General features: G+C 41.0%; 2 long non-coding RNA genes across 6 annotated transcripts in view; both read right to left on the reverse strand.

The window, feature by feature from the left end:
• LOC107311555 overlaps positions 1 to 16,968 on the reverse strand; it is a 99,946-nt gene that overhangs the window by 44,182 nt on the left and 38,796 nt on the right. The gene's annotated exons all lie outside the window — the stretch shown is intronic.
• LOC116653254 lies at positions 3,711 to 9,210 on the reverse strand. Its single transcript, XR_004306812.1, has 3 exons — positions 9,110 to 9,210; positions 6,588 to 6,708; positions 3,711 to 5,860 (listed from the first exon to the last, which is right to left on the reverse strand). It is a non-coding gene; the product is annotated as an uncharacterized LOC116653254 (long non-coding RNA).

The following is a 16,968-nucleotide window of genomic DNA, read 5'->3' on the forward strand; positions in this document are numbered from 1 at the left end:
ATAGTTTTAATTAAGCTGCTTCATTATCAGCTCCAAAAATAACTCCTTTCCTCCTACCAGAGAACTGCCCCCAGTACTCTTTGCCCTGAATTCACCCGGTCCACTCTTTCTGGTCTACAAATCAACAATATGGTAAATTCTCCTTGAAATCAACAGAGAACGGATCCAAAAGTGCCATTGGACTTTAGGCAAATTCACTCTGCTGGTTAAAATGCAATAAAAGGTACTCTATGGCTTAAGTTTACACTTGAAGTTTTTATGCTTATCCTTGCACAGGCACCACTAAGCCTGAATGAACAGCCAACACCAATATCCACACAAGTTTGTGCTCAACAGAAACACGGTCCTTTGTCCATCTATCACCTGGCTCAGGTGTGCAGAGGTGGATGACCTGGGAGTGCTTTGATAACTGATCTCAGCATCAAGGCCTGGGAGAACTCATGCTTCATAGAAGAAGATCTTCCCCTGTATTACCAGGTTACAATTGGCCTGTGGAAACTGCCACTTGGTGGAGCAACTTCTGCTTTTCTACAAGCACCACCTTTGATTTCCTTTCCTCACAAGGGCGCAGGGAAGGGTCCACACCCCAGCAATGCAGGCTGACTGGTTGTACCTTGAGGGTTTGGCCTCAGCCCTCTGAAGTAGAGCAGTTTCATCACTCTAATAAGGGGTGGACTGGACCACTCCTTAGTGACAATATCTGAACTCTTCAGAGCAGACTACTCACAATGATTAACAGAGTATGTCATTCGACTTGCAAAGCTACTGATGATAGGTTATCATTCCTCAAACATGTATTTATGTTGGAGAATTTTTAGCTACCTGTAGTTTTATAGCTTCCCCAACCTTTGGCCATGCAATGCTTCGGCAATTCAATAAAAGCGACTGCTTGAGCAACAACTGAAGATAGGAAGTAGAAAATAACCGGTGTGCTTTCAAGACCTAAGTGCTCAATAGTGGAATAAAACAATCTGTATTCTATGTGCACAAGGTGAACCTAGAAAGCTCTCATGACAGCCTTAGAGGGGCTGTCTAAAAAAAAAGAAAGAAAGAAAAAGAAGCATCAGTTAAATAGGCGCAGGGATCAGGACTCCTTTTAAGTGAAGCCAAGGAGGCACTACCAAGGCAGAAAAGTGGATCTGCTCCTTTTAAGCAAGATGGAGAAATCTGACACCACAAAAATTGGCTCCACGGTAACAAATTTTTGGCAGGAATACACCACGCCAGTGCTTTACCTTTCACTCCTATAGGCCAATCACAGCCTTCACAGCTGCCCTTCAAGGAAATCAGCTTAGCAACTAACATACTCTTCAACCATAATATGAAATATGAATAACTAGGAAAATCAAATAAGCAAACTGCATATAAAGTCTTTTCTTACATCCCAAAACTACCAGACATCAGTCTATCATATTCATCATAGTTGCCTAAAGCTTAAACTCAGCTGTATCATCATAACAGAATTGCACTGAACTGTAATAGCTATACTCAGCAGATGATAACATTGCTATATGTCTCCAATTTATGTTCTGTGACTAAGGTTAAGGAAAATACATGATTTTTAAGAGCCCGTCTCTTTCACGTCTTCATTGAAGAAATGTATCTGACTTTGTGTCCACCTGTACTCAAAAACGCAATTGATAAAACTGGGAAACTGATCTTCAGTGATTCCCAATAAAGAGTATCTGCTTGTTCAAATCTAACAGTATTTGCAGGCCACTGAAAAATAATCATGGCAATGAAAGTACAAAAGAAAGAGCTTGTGTTCTGAACATGTCCTGTGCATTAAACTCTTTCTGAACATTCCTGCTTGAGCTCCATTCCGTAACAGTCTCATTAGATCACTTTGTGAGTCATTAATTCACTTTGTTAATTTATCAGAAGTTTTTCTCTGTAGCTTGCCAATCCTTCCTTGTTCAGAAAAAGGTAAAATATGGCATAGTTGCAATGTCAGTTGCATTCCTATCTATGTTTAGAATTGCTCTGTGGTTTGCCGTGCAAGTTTTCCTATCAGTTGCCCTGACACTGTTTCTAAGATTTTGAAGTGTTTGTGTCCATGTAGAACTCTTCAGACAGACTGACAGTGCTGTGGGAAGATAAGCATGAAATGCAGGAACAGTGCTTGAATCGAGGATGAGAAAAAGTCTCTTATGTAGGGAGTTGTCTCCAGCTACCCACAAGTTGCGTTCTTACTTCTAGACACTAGTGGCTGTTGACTCAATTTTTAAAGGGAACTGAGGCATCCACAGAGAGGATACAGATTCTCATCTGGTCTAGGCACATTCCTTTGAAGTAGAAAGAACTCGGGTTCACATTGTGCAATTCACCACTTCGTGTTTGATGCTTTAGGTAGCTGTGGCCCGCTTTGCATCTCAATCTGAGACACCTTTGTGTGCCTTTCCATGTATTACGCCAGAGCCTGGGGCCAAGCAACAGGCTGTAAAAATTCCACTCTGGCAGCCAGGACTCTTACCAGGTAAGCACTGCTCTGATAATGCTGAAGTCCTCCCATGGATGTAGCCATCAGTGTCTAACCAGTGCCAGAAATAAATGACTATATTACTTTCAGCTGGCAAAGCTGCAGTAATAAACCCACAAGTTATTTTTCTGTTAATTGTGGCGGGAAGTTTGCTGTTTACTGCTACCTCCTGCACTCCTTTTGGGTCAGATTTGTTCCTCCTTGATATCAAGGCATTTGCAAGTCAGATTCTTCAGGATAATAAGCATTCCTAATGATTAAATTAACACCATGAAATTCCAATGTGTAGAACTGACAAAACTGGACTTTCAAAAAGTACTGTCTTTAGTTTTTGTCTATGGAAAAGTGCTACAGACATCATCCCACATGCAGCTGTACTCTGGTTCACGTTGTTCGTCTGTTTGTCTAGCTTTGTGATTATTGGACCAAAAGAAATCTCTGTAGAGACAAATACTACCTATAGGGCAAACTTTGAAATACTTGGTTAAGAACATGAATTTTCTTACTGTTACTTTTCAGACTTCCACTAGACAAAAATAAAAACCAGTCTGTGCATTCCAAAGATTACATATCCTTGCAGAAATAAAAGATATAACTGCATGTTTGAAACATAAAATATTTGAAGATTTGCCTCTAATGCTGCATATGAAAATTATTAAGAGTCATTTATCCATGTCCAGTGATCAAAAAATTTCCTTCCATTCCAGATGATCACCCATAAATAAATAAGAAGGTAAGGTGACCGATCATGCTTACAACACAAGCCTGTGTCAACCTGTATACCTGCATAGGACAAAGACAGCCACATGTGTGGATAAAGGCATCAACTGTTGGCAATAGAGACTTGAGCCTCCTAAATCACATGGCAAAGATAAATTAGAACTATCTGCCACCTACATCAGATGGTGAAGAAGTCAGGAACACAATGCTCTGGATACCAATTAGTAGCATAATGGAGACAGTATCTCATGTTCTAGTGTGTCAAATTCCAGCAGTGCCAGTGAGATCAGAACAGAAGTCACAGCAAGGTCACAGCAATCTGTCAGCAGGACAGCTTCAGCTAAGTACCACATCCTAAACCCTGTCTGTTGAGAATTTACCAGAGGAGAAATGCTGGTAGTTAAAATGAACCTAAAACAATATTTACCAAAGGCATCAGGCTGATAGATGACTCGTTCTGTACAAGACAATAAAATGCAGTTTATTTTAACTGTTAAATGAACATGTTCTGATACAGAAATATTCTGAGCTCTGTTTATTCACAGAAATGGCAAGGATATCAGCAATGTGGCAGAGACAGTACGAACACCTTCAAATAACATAGCACTTCATCCAGTTGCTGTTTGGAAGAGTTACCTCTGTATAAAGAGGAAAGATGATTGTGCCCATATGCATCCCTGCAGTGGCTCACCATCAGGAGTGAGTCAGTTCAAGATGCAGCAACTGTACTAAGAGTACTACACAAATACTGATGGACTCACCCTCCTACCATCACTTGTCAGGCAGAGAAACATACATGCTGCACAGTGATTGAAGCACAAAGCAAAAACTCCCTTGTATAATATTTTGCCAGAGGTGATTAATCAGAGCTTACCCATGTGCATTAACTTACCCTGCTACAGTAAGGTCCCACTCCCAATATCAGCATACTTTCATGCCCAGCCTGAGGCTGCATGTAGCCAGAGCAGGCAACGTAGCTGATTACAAGGAATACAATTTCTCCAGCACTCTCATAGTGCCAGGAAAGGAGGATGAGGTGGCAAACTTGAGCTTCAGTGGGGTGAACTGGGGTTGTTGCTTTGTATGTAGATACAATCCTTATGTACTTCTTACAAAAATAAACAGTACTTTTCCATGTGCACTTAAAATCTTTGATGCTAAAAACAGTAGCTGCCCTAATTTAGTCAAGGTAGATGAAACAGAGAACCCTCTCCTAGGGATAAGAAGACACGTTAGTCCCATCTTTATTCTTTCTGAGGTTCGCTGGCTCCTGTTTGTACATTCTATTATCAATCTTCTGTCTGCTGAGAATTTTTCTTAGCTGGACTTATCCCCAGGAAAGAAAATAGGAGATGATTTTAATTCATTCAGAACAGCTGTTGAGCAAAAGCAGATGAGTAGGCCAGTTACTTACTAGAAGACTGAAGAGACCAGTGGCAGTTTTGTTGTGCCTTTTCCAGACTTCAGCAGACTTCAAGCATGGTGTCTCTTGCAGGTAAGGTTTCACACTGCAGCTGGCTTGATCTAACCACGTGCTGCTAAAATGGGTGGGCTGCCTCCTCCGACATTCCTTTCTGTGTCTTGCTGCTCCATACCTTGCATGGCTTGGCAGTACAACCAAGCTGATCTGACTCACTAAATGCTCAGAATATCCACTTTCTAGAGCTGCAACAGATTTTTGTGATCTCAGTGAACTGAAATGGCCAAGATTAAGACAAGTGCCAAGCAAGAACTGTGCAGATCATGGAAGGAGGAAGAGTAGAAAGAGGAAAGGAGAGAGAATTGAAAAAAATAGCTTTTTCACGTAGCAGTGACCATTACAACATGTTCTATGCTGTAAGACCTCTTACAGATTACAGTAGAAGAAAGAAGTGTATGAGGTGACACCTTTCACCGGTATCATGGAAATGTTTCTCTGTCTCTTAAGGAGCTCAATTAATTGAGCAGCTGGTAAGGACTGCAAACTACAGAAGCAGACAAGATGTTTATCTTACTCAAGAATTACTGCCTAGAAGTCTTAGCAGGTGAAAAATTCTCTTATTCCTCTACACAAAGGAAGTAATATCAGGTTTGCCATAGTCTAATATGACATAAACCATCTACATATTGTCTAAATAGGCAAGATGTTCACAAAGGAAGAGACAGCATGCAATCACATGGCCATTTAGATTTGATCAAGAAGTGAATGTGGTGTTTTAAGTCTGAATATAAATGCTTTCATTTTCAAAACAACAAACCACAAGTAATTCATTTGCTGAGAAGTGCTAATTTCCTCTTTTCTTTTTTCTTCCATTTACCAGATATTTGAAGTGGACAAATGAAAAAGGGATCCCAGAAATAAACACAGGAGAGTATTGCTTAAAACCCTGGGAGAGTCACCCTACCAACCTACAGACCCAGCTGTGGTCATATGGAAAACCAACCCAACAATTAATAGCCACTTGCCTTTTCTGCCACCTTGTATCTGAAATAAAGCCTTTGAACAGTAGGATCAGAATGAAGGAAAAAGAAAGGAGAAATGAACAAGGTGAGCTTACAAGATGAAGAATCTTCTTTACATTTCAGACTGTTTTCTCAAATAGGAATACAGATGGATGTCTGCATCTTTCCTCTTTTTTTGCGCTCTGCAGCTCAGACCAACACTGTACACCTGATGTGTTCCTGCAATCAAGCAACAGGTATGCAGAATTCTGGATTTCTGAGGGATGCTTAGAATGTAGGGAAGAAAGAAAATGAAGAAATTATAGGCAGGTTGAGATAACAAATACTAAGCAAAGCTTTTATGTCTCCCATTTTTGTCCAATTATTCAAAGAGAGAATCAGCATGGGTAAGCAGCACATGAGTGTCAGAAGACTTGTCTAGGAAGGTGTTAAAAGACTGATTATCCCTTTGTGTGAGTACACTCACCAGATTCACCTGGCACTAAAAGCTGATAGAAAACCACCCAAGGTAGCTTATAACAGTGCTTTCAATGTGTAGCTCTGTTAGTTGCTTGAGGTGTAACAATGCATCCCACATAGAAGGGTAAAACCCAGGTTAAATACAGAATTAGCACATAGTGAAGATCATGATGCTTGAATCTCTCCCAATAGCTCGGTCTTCCCTCATTAGCAAGGCAGAGAAGCAGAGCAGTGATATTTCTGTCAGCGTTCAGACTAATTGAAAAGTGAGGCAATCAATTGCTAATTTCATAGCTTCTCTGGTTACTATAAAAGTAAAGCTTTGTCATAATCCATTCATTAGATTTCTTACCACACCAGCACAGATGACTCCTTACGCCACTGTACTTCCATAAGGAATTAAAATCAGTAACACAGGAAGTCTGAGTAAGTGAGCAGGGAAAACCATCAGTAGCAGAGAGAGGGCCATAGCGTAAAAAATACTTACCCACATGAGTGTCTCCCACCAGAGGAAAGATGTAATTTGTAGCAGCTTCAGTTTCAATTATGGAGACTGACAAAGAAGAAAGACTTCCTTCATTTGTGCTGGAATCTCTTTCTTGATGAAGCTATCAAATTCAAATACCAATCATTTGACAGGCTCTTCTTTAGACATACTCAGCAATTCATTTACTACTTAAAAGCCAGCTGACACTGCCAAAATGAATGAGGGTTTGGCAAATAACTTAAGGCTAAGAATCTCCCCTCTAAATTTAGTGAGTGCTGTGTTCTATTGTTTACCAGAGGGAACATTTATTGGATGGACTAAAATCCCAATATAGTAGAAAGTGATTTCAACATAAAATGCCTACCATAAAGTTATTAATATAAACCTATTTTTAAGAAGCTAGGGAGACCAGACAAGAAAAACCTTCTGAAAATAATGGATGACTTCAGTGTGACACCAGCTGTGTGCAGCTCAGGCTGGTATACGGTTACACCAGATATCTATTTTGCACAATAGGTCTCATGATAGGTAAGAGCGTGTTACGGGATGGATCCACATTAAATTGTGACAATTTTGTCTTCTACACAGTTAAAAGAAACTTCTCAGCTGACCAGAATTATGTTGTTTGTGTACATCAACCCCTCACATCAGATGTCAAAAGAAAAATTACTTTGTGTGTGGCAAATGGAAGTACATTGATACGTGCACAAGTATCCTGCTGGATGACCTGTTGTCAACTGCCCTACTTCATTCTCAATAAACATTTCATTTTAACAGTAGCTGCCTCTGTCTCCCAGAGAAGCTGTCCCTTACATCATGGGCTCACCTGCTTTTTCCCATTCCATGTCTCCATTTCCTTTTGGCACAGAAAGATGTTTTTCACAGCATAACAATGGACAGGAATGGGGAATTTGCCCAGCTGAAAAAGACATTTTGCCTTTGTTTTGCCCAAGTTAGTTCTTGAGGGATGTATTCCCCCCCTTATTGCATGTACAAACATGAGGGCATGTGCCAGTGCCTAGGAACAGGGAACCACAGGGATGGCTACATTGGAGTCTGGCTTAGCCAGTTCATGTGGCCATTGACTTATAGTCCTGTGAGCTCTAAAACTCAATAGCCATACAGCCACTGTTTCACTGTAACTGTGTACACAGCAAGAGCACAATGGATCAAAGTAGCAACCCACAAATAAATAAACCACTTCTCGTGTTTACTCCACTTAATTGGATGATTTCTTAATGTGATCTTCCTCTCTGACAGTAGACACCTATGGAACTTTATCTCTCAGGGTCATTTGTAATTAATTTGACTCCTGTCAGAAAAGATGATCAACTAACCCAGTCAAATCAGCTATAACAATTTTGCAAGGAGACAGAATTTGCATGAAGCCAGAGAGGGTGATCCACTACTCTTTTCTTTTATCTCTTTTTTTGATGTTACAGTCTCTCTAAAATCTAGAATGGTGGGGACAAAATTCCCAGTATGCTGATAGAGAAGACCCTTCAGGAAAGCTCTTCTATCAACACGGCATGTCAAAACACCAAGAATTAGCAAGGGCAAAGTGGACACAATGCTGAAAAATAGTAATTCTTCATGGCTGACAGAGAAGTGAGCCCAAAAACAAAGAGAAGAGAGATAGAAAGGCATTCACTGATCTAGCCTAAGTAATGGGAATTTGAAATTATGAGAGGGACAAGTTCCCATGATCTTATGAAAGAAACAGTTTGTGATGTGTTGGGCAAACAGAACAAACAGCACTGCCACTGCAGGGCAAAGAAGTGGACAAAGCACTCAGCACTGATGAAGAGTCTGCTGCCTAACCTAAGCCAGGCTCTGAACACATTGCTGCTGCTGAGCTCTGGGAGCCCTTAGGGTTAGTGAGGAGATATAACAGCAAACAGGGAGCCAGTGTGCAAGTCCTATGGTGCTCTGAAGTCAGCCTTCTCTCTCAATTTTTCACCTGAATAAGAACTGCCAGGGCACAGTGAATGAGAGCCAAAAGGCTTTAGGAGAGGCAGCACCTCTGCCTCCTGGAACCTGGGGAAAAATAAATATGAGCGTGCATCTTTCAACAGGGAGATTTTCCCCATTTGTGCACAAGAGCAGAGGTTATCAGTCCCCCACTGTTGTGTCACTCTTTATTCTAGCAATAAAGAAAAGATTACTACTGATCAGCTGTTTAAAACATGGGCAGTTTTGCAATCTCTCCAAGCAGAAACACACCAATTGAGTTCTAGTACAAGCTGGTAAATGTCAACTGCACCCACACCTATTCCTTACGGGCACTGACACACTACTTTCCTACACTGCTTTCTCCTTGCAGTTTTCACTGAAAGTTAACCCATTTTTGTGACAAAACAGCCCAAATTCTAGTACACAACTGACCATGAAATTAAAAACCTCAGCTGCAACAAATGCTAGCTGGTTCCCAAAACAGAGTGAGAGAGTGCTGAGAGGACAAGATAAATAGAGGGTAAAAGCAGAACCTGCCTGCCTTTAGAGACCTACCAGGTAGCACCTACCAGTTCCTGCAGCCACTCAGAAGCAATGACTTGCAGATGAGATTTCAGTTTCAGCCAGCAAAAAAACAACTTCTCTGCAGGCTTAGGGACTGACAACAGTACCAAAGACTTCACAGCTTTATGACTTGTACTGTTATTACACAAACCTTAGATCTGGTAATCTTGCTGGGCTGGGTTCAAAAGCCAAGAAGTATGATACAAGCAAAGGCTTCACCCCTTCCTATTTGCAGTGACCTTTCATGTATTTGAAGGCTGTTATCGTACCTCCCTTCAGTCTCTTCAAGCTGAACAAACCCAGTTCTCTCAGTCTTTCATCACAGACTGTGCTTTTGAGACTTCTGATCATTTTTATTGCATTCAAGTTGACCACAGTTCTGAAAAATAACCTTAGTCTAAGGAAATGTTGCAACAGATAAACTAGTGTGCTTCACCAACAGAGCAAAAGCCTTAAACAATCTCTCATTTTACTGCCAAACAAGCTGTGTAGAAACCAGAACTGCCCAGTGAAATAGATCATCCTGGGCTCTGTTACAGCAGCTCCACAATGCTGTGCAGCTGCAGTACCAAGTCAAGGCTTCCAGGCAAAGGACTTTTACTGGAAGAGAGAGAGATACAAGAGTCTGATGCTTTAAACATATTGCAAATGAAGATGTTTTACATGTCTTTGAACCCACGAAGATGTGAAATTAAGAGGAACCAACTATGGATTTCTTACCATAAGGGTCTGAAGTGGTGCTTAAAAAACATAGAAGGAAATAAGGTGACCAAGACAGTCTGTCTCTACTGAGGTAGGAACTGACACGGCCTGTCACCATGAACAGACTTTGCATGTTTCCAGTGGATGGTTTTCCACCATGTCATTTACTGTTTCCACTAAGCTAAAAAAAAAAAAATAGATCATCCTACTCATATGTGGAGAGAAGCCACAGACACATCTCATGTTACCAAATAAAATACTATTATCGATATTTTGTGGCTTAACACGTACTGCAGAATACACTGGGTTCACATAACAGGGCTATACATTTACTTTAAAGTTGCATATACATGAAACTCATACATAGCTACCTGACAGAAATATCAGCCAGCTACTTCCAGAAACTAAAATTCAAAAACAAAACAACAGGAGAAATGTAATTTTGGTAGCTGCTGAAAACAAAATTTTTATCCAGAACTCTTCCAAGATGCCTCTGAAACAGGGAATTTGTCATTACTTAGACTTGTTTGGTTACATCCTGTAATCCAGACACAATCATTAAAGATGCAGCTTCCTTCCAGTTTGGTAGGAAACAACCAACGTTATCTTCTCAGAAACCTCAAAGTATTTAATTGCAGGAGAGATCTATATTTTGCAGCACCACCAGCTCTGAGGACATGGAGAGGTTGTACAGAAGGTCACAAGCAAATTCTATTTACTGAACAAATTGGCCTGTTCCTAGAATTTTAAGCAAATAAAGACATGCCTTTGAATGAACGCTTACTTTTTGTTCATTCTAGCAAGATCTGCTTATGTCAATACTTCCATTTTCAATGAATAGCTACAGGACTGAAGAACAAGCACAGAGTCCATTTTTCAGGATGGCTAGAAGGAAAACTTGTACCTGTAGGAAATACAACAGAGATGATACAGCTGTCACTGTGACAAGACTTTGGATACTGTCTCACAGAACATTCCCATGATCAAATGTGAGAAAATCTAGTTACAGATTTTATATGATGAGTTCAAAACAAGTTGAAAAAGTATTCAAATAGTAATTTTCAAAGCTTGCTTATGGCACTATAGCAGTGCCTTAGATAGCCTTGTGATAGACAGTTGTATTGGTTTATCTTGTATTTTCATTCCTGTCTTGTCTGACAAAGTAGTGGAGGTACCTTTTGAATGAAAACAAGCTGCAAAACATTGCAAGCCTCAACATAGACACAAACAAAACACAAAATGGCCTTGGAAAAAAAAAAAAAACAAAACCAAAAACGCAAGATAGATAACACCTAATTCAATAATTGTGAGCTCAAAGTACTACGATCTGGGACAATTCATTGCACAAATATGAAGTGAGGAAAGACTGAGTAAAAATTCTGAAAAATAAAAGCTGGGAGTATATGAAATCATGAACTGAAGGAAGAACCCCATAACAGTAGCAAGTTCATCCTCAATAGTGTGGACAGTCCTAGGCAAGCACCATTTTTCTTTCTTCTGACACAGACTCCTAGATAGATCTGCAATCATTGGAACCACTTAAAAAGGAAAAAGACCACTTATTTCCTTAAAAAACAAACTATTATAAACATAAGGAGCCCCTTCAGAGCTAATGGGCGCAAAATTATGTCTGCTAGCTTGTGCATGAACCAGTTGCCTCCCTTTTTAGCTCACCAGCTTGTTTCTGAAAAGCCAATGCATATTTCAGAGCACAGAACCCTCATAGTGCAAAGCTCAGCCTCTACCACAAGTACAAAACACCTGTGCTTTCAATAACAGAATAAACAGATGTAGTGGATGCAACTGCAGAGGTAACTACTGTTAAGAAGGTGTCCTTATGAAGCCATTTATGACCAGCTCTTTAAAAAATAATGCATGAAAATCTCATTTAATCGTCAAGCAATAAGCAGAGGGCAAGCAGTGTTACCCGTGGAGATGTTTTTTCTTAATCAATCAAACATAAATTTGTCTAAAAATGTATGTGTACCAAAAAACCCAAGGCTTTTATGTTAAGTACAGTATCTTATTATATTACCAATTCATAATATTCTACTGATTTTATTTTTTATTATCTCCTCTTAGCATAACTCAGTTTCTTAAGTTTTGAATAACAACCACGTCTTTAAACACCTTCCTAGAGAGCTGTATCGTTAGACAGATTTCTGATGTTGGAATGTAATCTCAATCTGCCACCTTCTTTAATTCAAATGATATCTATGGGTCAGAAGGAAAGCAAGACTGCAACTTCTCCAGTGCCAAAAAACTGTAACTGAAATGACTTCAGTTCTGCCTACTGTGAAAACAAGAGAAAAAGAATAACAGAGGGTATAAACATTCAGCATGATATCACTTGCTACAAAATCCAGATCCTGCATCCACATAGAATCATCCATGTCATCTAATAGTTCTACCTATAACCCTGCTTCATTCTTGAGGCTGGATTCTACTGTTAACAGCAAATTCAGGAATCTGGTTTGAATTTCTCAGGCATGACTTGACTACTCATTGAAAGGGACTGTAAAAGTCCTTGAGGTTCTTTGGAGGAGTCGGTGAAATGATGGCACTCTTACAAACATAAACAAGGATCTTTTCCTCATTCAGCATTATGGAAGACTGAATGATCTAGGCAAAAGGACAGCAGGGATGTCGTCGGTCCAAGCATTTCATGGCTGAGCAATAATAGATGGGCTTCAGCTCTAGCAGCAGTGCTGCTCCAGCTGGTTTGAGCAACATCTCCATCTTATCTCTCTGTTCTGCCAGCCAAGCTGCTTGAACAGCCATGCAATGAATCTGATCGGAGATCTGATCCACCTGTAAAACAGCCCAGCAAAATAAGGGGTTCTTTGCAGATGAATCCATTCCCAGTCCTGTTAGGCCTACAATTGTCCCAATGGACCAGACAGCACAGTGGAAAAAGCAGTGCAACAGCAAGAATGGGAGCTGGGAGCAGTTGGCATCAAAATTCACAGAAGAACAGTTGAAATACCAAATGGATAAGAAAGCCTGACACAGCCACACCAACACGGGTACAGCAGCCTTGACCCCACAGCCCTACAACACATCAGGCCCACATTAAGCCACCTGAGGAAGGCCCTGTCCCTCCTGCAGATGTTCGCCTGTTCCTCACATGTGGTGATCATGCTGTCTCTGAGAAGAGGACTGGCTCAGTACAAGCAATGGGAATAAAACAAATATTGGAAAGAAAGGGAGATCTCAAAAGAGTTGTGCACCTCAAGGAAAACTCAGTTGGAGAATTATTTCCTGTAGAACTTTGTGTCAAAATAGCTACAGTAGTTGTAACTCATATTTTCAACTGTATGGTGCAAATCTGCGTGCCAGAATAGTCTTGTTTTAAATGGGAACCTCCCAAATACTGTCTGGCTTATGTTCTTTTACATTGTTTTGCATCCATGTAAGAGAAAATGGGAAACTAAAGAGCACAGCCAAGCAAAATAAGGTGCCTATGAGGTACTGTTTCATCATGCCCAGGGAAAGGAAAACAAGCTCTGGTCCATACACCCCCAACACCCAGCCATCAAAACAAGTATTTTCTTTTTTCAATTCTGTTTATTTAAACAAGCTTGGGAAGCTGTCATTTCACAAAATAGAGAGGATAACAGGAAATCAGAGCAGACTACAGAGCACTTATCCTTGATTACCCTAGCATACTGTACATGGCTTCAAGCAGATGGCATGCACTGTTTGATTAACAACTCGCCACTCTGCGGGACCAGCCCAGATGAGAACAATAGTTCTGATTAACACCAGAAAGAGATTGTATGAGCAAGGGGGGAAGAAAGCAAAACTACATGAACTCCACACTTGCTTTTGTCAAAAAACACAAAGGGAAGTTATGTTCACAACTTTTTTTTTTTTGAAAGTCAGTGGAATTTAGACATCTGGCTTCCACACCCTGCTAAATAACCCTTTTGTAGAATTGAAATTACAGCATGAATTGACACCCAAGCTGGCCTAAATATACTCCAAACATCTGTTCAGAATGATGTTGTAGTGGTGCCAGAGCCCAGACATCACACTACCATTGTATACTTGGAGAACTGAAAACTTATCTGTCCCTGTGAGACAGTTCTGAGATCCCACATATTGCATATGGCAACCAAACCCCTCCCTGGAAGCATTCAAACGTAGGCTGGATGGGACTTTGAGCAACCTAGTCTAGAGGTAAGTGTCCCTGCCAGCATTTAGCTTGACTGAAATACATGTTCTAACTAGGGACCAACCTGTGTATGCATATTAAATAGTTTCAATTTATGTAACAAATTATTTTACATAGATCCCTCAATATTATTGCTCCTAGCTTCTGATACAATTAATTTGGATAATTAATTAATCTCTTTTCCATTGAGAACAATGATTCCCTCTGATGTTCTTAGCTGCAGAAAATATCTTTATTTAAATGATCCTGAAAAGAAAGCTGTAGCCAGCAAATGAATAAAAAGCAACCTGTAAAAGTCTATGTATCAGCACACAAACTCCCTATAAAGTAGTCATCATTCTAATATTACATCAACCTGCACAGGAGGTATGAGCAGTCCAAACAACTCTACTTTGGTAAATATTTCTGGTTGAAAGGCAAATACCTTGCTCTAAACAATCAAAAACATCACACTGGTGTTATTGACATTGCAAAACAGTAGTATGAGCTGAAAGGCAAGGCAAAAGACCCAAAATCATAAATTCACAGCAACCTTTAGCACTGAGCCTATCTGCGCCTCAGTTTCCCTATCCAGAAAAACAGGTTTTTGCACAGCTTCTCATAGTGTATCAGATCCACTCTGCTTCCAAGCTTCTATTAATAAGAGTTTTGTGCAAGACAGAAAGAAGACAGCTTTACTTTAAGATCAGGGTGCAAGCAAAGAGCACCTGCCACCACAGAGAACAATCCAAAACTTCTTTGGCCAAAGAAAGCATGACCTAGTACTCTGCCCAACAGTAATTTTCTGTTTGTGTAAGAGCAGTAGTTTGTGGACATCATTTCTGATTAATCTTCACATTTTTGAGGAACATATTGCCCCTAACAGATGAAAATTTAAAAGAAAGCAAGAAAACTGAGGCTAAATCTGTTGACCTGAGCTTTTGAGGTTTTTTTTTCATGCACTTCCATATTACTATGAATGCTCAGCATTCTTCAAGGCAGTCATTAACACCTTCCATCCCTAATTCCATCGCCATCTCACCCTGCCTTGCTAGCTCAGCTTTGCAAGTTTTGTCCATCCTTGAAGAGCCAAGCTGCACAGCAAGCTGGGGGAATGGATGTTTCTTCCATATGCAAAGAGAAGACAGCAGGAGACACACAGCACTGTTGCTGGAGGAGCCATAGCATCTGTGAGGTGCAAAAGAGGGAATGTAAGACACTGACAGCACTGGGGAAAGGGTGACCAGTTGCATCAGGGATTGTTATATAGGACAGGAGCTCTTGGTTAACAAGAAGCATACACATCCCTGGATGTGAAACGCACATCACATGGGATCTTCCATCTGCTGCTCCCACATGGCAAACACAATCAGCAACCTCGTAACGCTCACATGGACATCCTACATGGGGCCAAGGAGCAGGAGGAAGCTGGAGGTGCTGGGTGACAGTCTTGGGCGGGGATCCAGGAGAGTCTGTGTTAGCAGATGTGCTTGCTGGGATCTTCAGGGCTAGGGCTGGCACAGCTATTCTGCCCACACCACCAGATTCTTAAGTATTGATCTTATTCTCCATTTATCAGAACCCATTTGCTGAACATTCAAGACAAAAGCTGGGCCTCACACCAAGAAAGAAATACAAGAGAAGCTGAAGACATGCACTGATTTCCTCAGCTACACAGAGGTGAGCAGCTGCACAGGGACACTGTGTTTGTCTGACTTCTCTTTGGAATAAACCTCCTGATCAAAGGCCGAGAAAGTTGCTGCAGAAGTAGAGCTGCATGCAGGGCGGCATGAGAGTTTTGAGACATATGGTCTAAGAGCTTACCTGCATAGCAAATGAAATTCAGAAGCTGTGTCAGGCCAGTCAGGCTGAAAATCAGCAGCTGCATTGACTGGTAGTCTGACAAGGTAGTTCAGCCACAACAGTGTATCGCTAGTCCTTATGCCAAAGTCTATTCCGATCAAACTATCAGTAATATCTTTAAGGGTCCTCAAGCCTTGCTGTTTTTTGTCTCTGCTTCTGATTATAACCAAACTTTCCTAGTGGTGATCTACCCTTGGCAGCCCTCTGTCTCCACTCCACTGGCTCCTATCAGCCCTTAATAAGGAAGATTTGATGATTTCCCATCATGACTAGATAATCTGAGAGGGCTGGTTGGGACACAGCTATTATCTGGCTATCCTGCTGCAGAAAATCTGTGCTGTATTTCCTGGTATTCTAGGAGGTATTTTCACTCCTGTCACCATACGTAAGAAGTAGCAAGATGCATTCCTAGTTCTTCAGTTAACAGAAATGATCCAGCACTGCCAAGAACAAAGGGCTTGGAAGACAGCACTTCTAAGTGCAGGGTACTCTGACCTCTCATCACACTGACATGCAACAGCTAAGTTGTGCACCAGAACTGAGGGACCCACATGCAGGGCACCAATAACCTATATTCACAGTCCACACTGATCAGGCTCTTCAGGCATCTCCAGACATCCGGGAGTAACAAACTGAACTGGAAAACTGAAAGGTCAGCTTTATCAAAGCAATGCCTGCAGCATGCCTTGTTCTTTTCTATGACAAATCACTCCTTCAGCCTTCTCTTTTTTTCTTCTTCTTAAAACTCAATAGACCAAGATGATAGAAAATGATGGAGAAGGGGAACAGAAGAGGTAAGAACAAGGCCCTAACACAGCTATATACTCTCTCAAGACCTAGATTCTACACTCTGGGACAGACATCCCAGCAAACTATTCTTACAGTCAGTGCATGCCAACCTACACTCATTTTATGTCTCATGTTGTTTTGTCAGGGGCTGGACTATTTGTGTTAGTCACAACTACACTCCCACCTAAGCTGCACCATAACCCCATTGGAATCCTGTCCGACAGTCCTGCCAGGACATGGCTTTTTCTCTGCATCCAACTGCTGCCTCACCTGCCCAGGCACACTGCTCCCAGAGATGCCCCATTCCCATGTGAGAACTCTCTCCATGCACCCACCAGGCTGAACAACTGTTGT

The sequence above is a fragment of the Coturnix japonica genome, chromosome 1, assembly GCF_001577835.2.
Source record: "Coturnix japonica isolate 7356 chromosome 1, Coturnix japonica 2.1, whole genome shotgun sequence".
NCBI classification, from domain to species: Eukaryota; Metazoa; Chordata; class Aves; order Galliformes; family Phasianidae; genus Coturnix; species Coturnix japonica.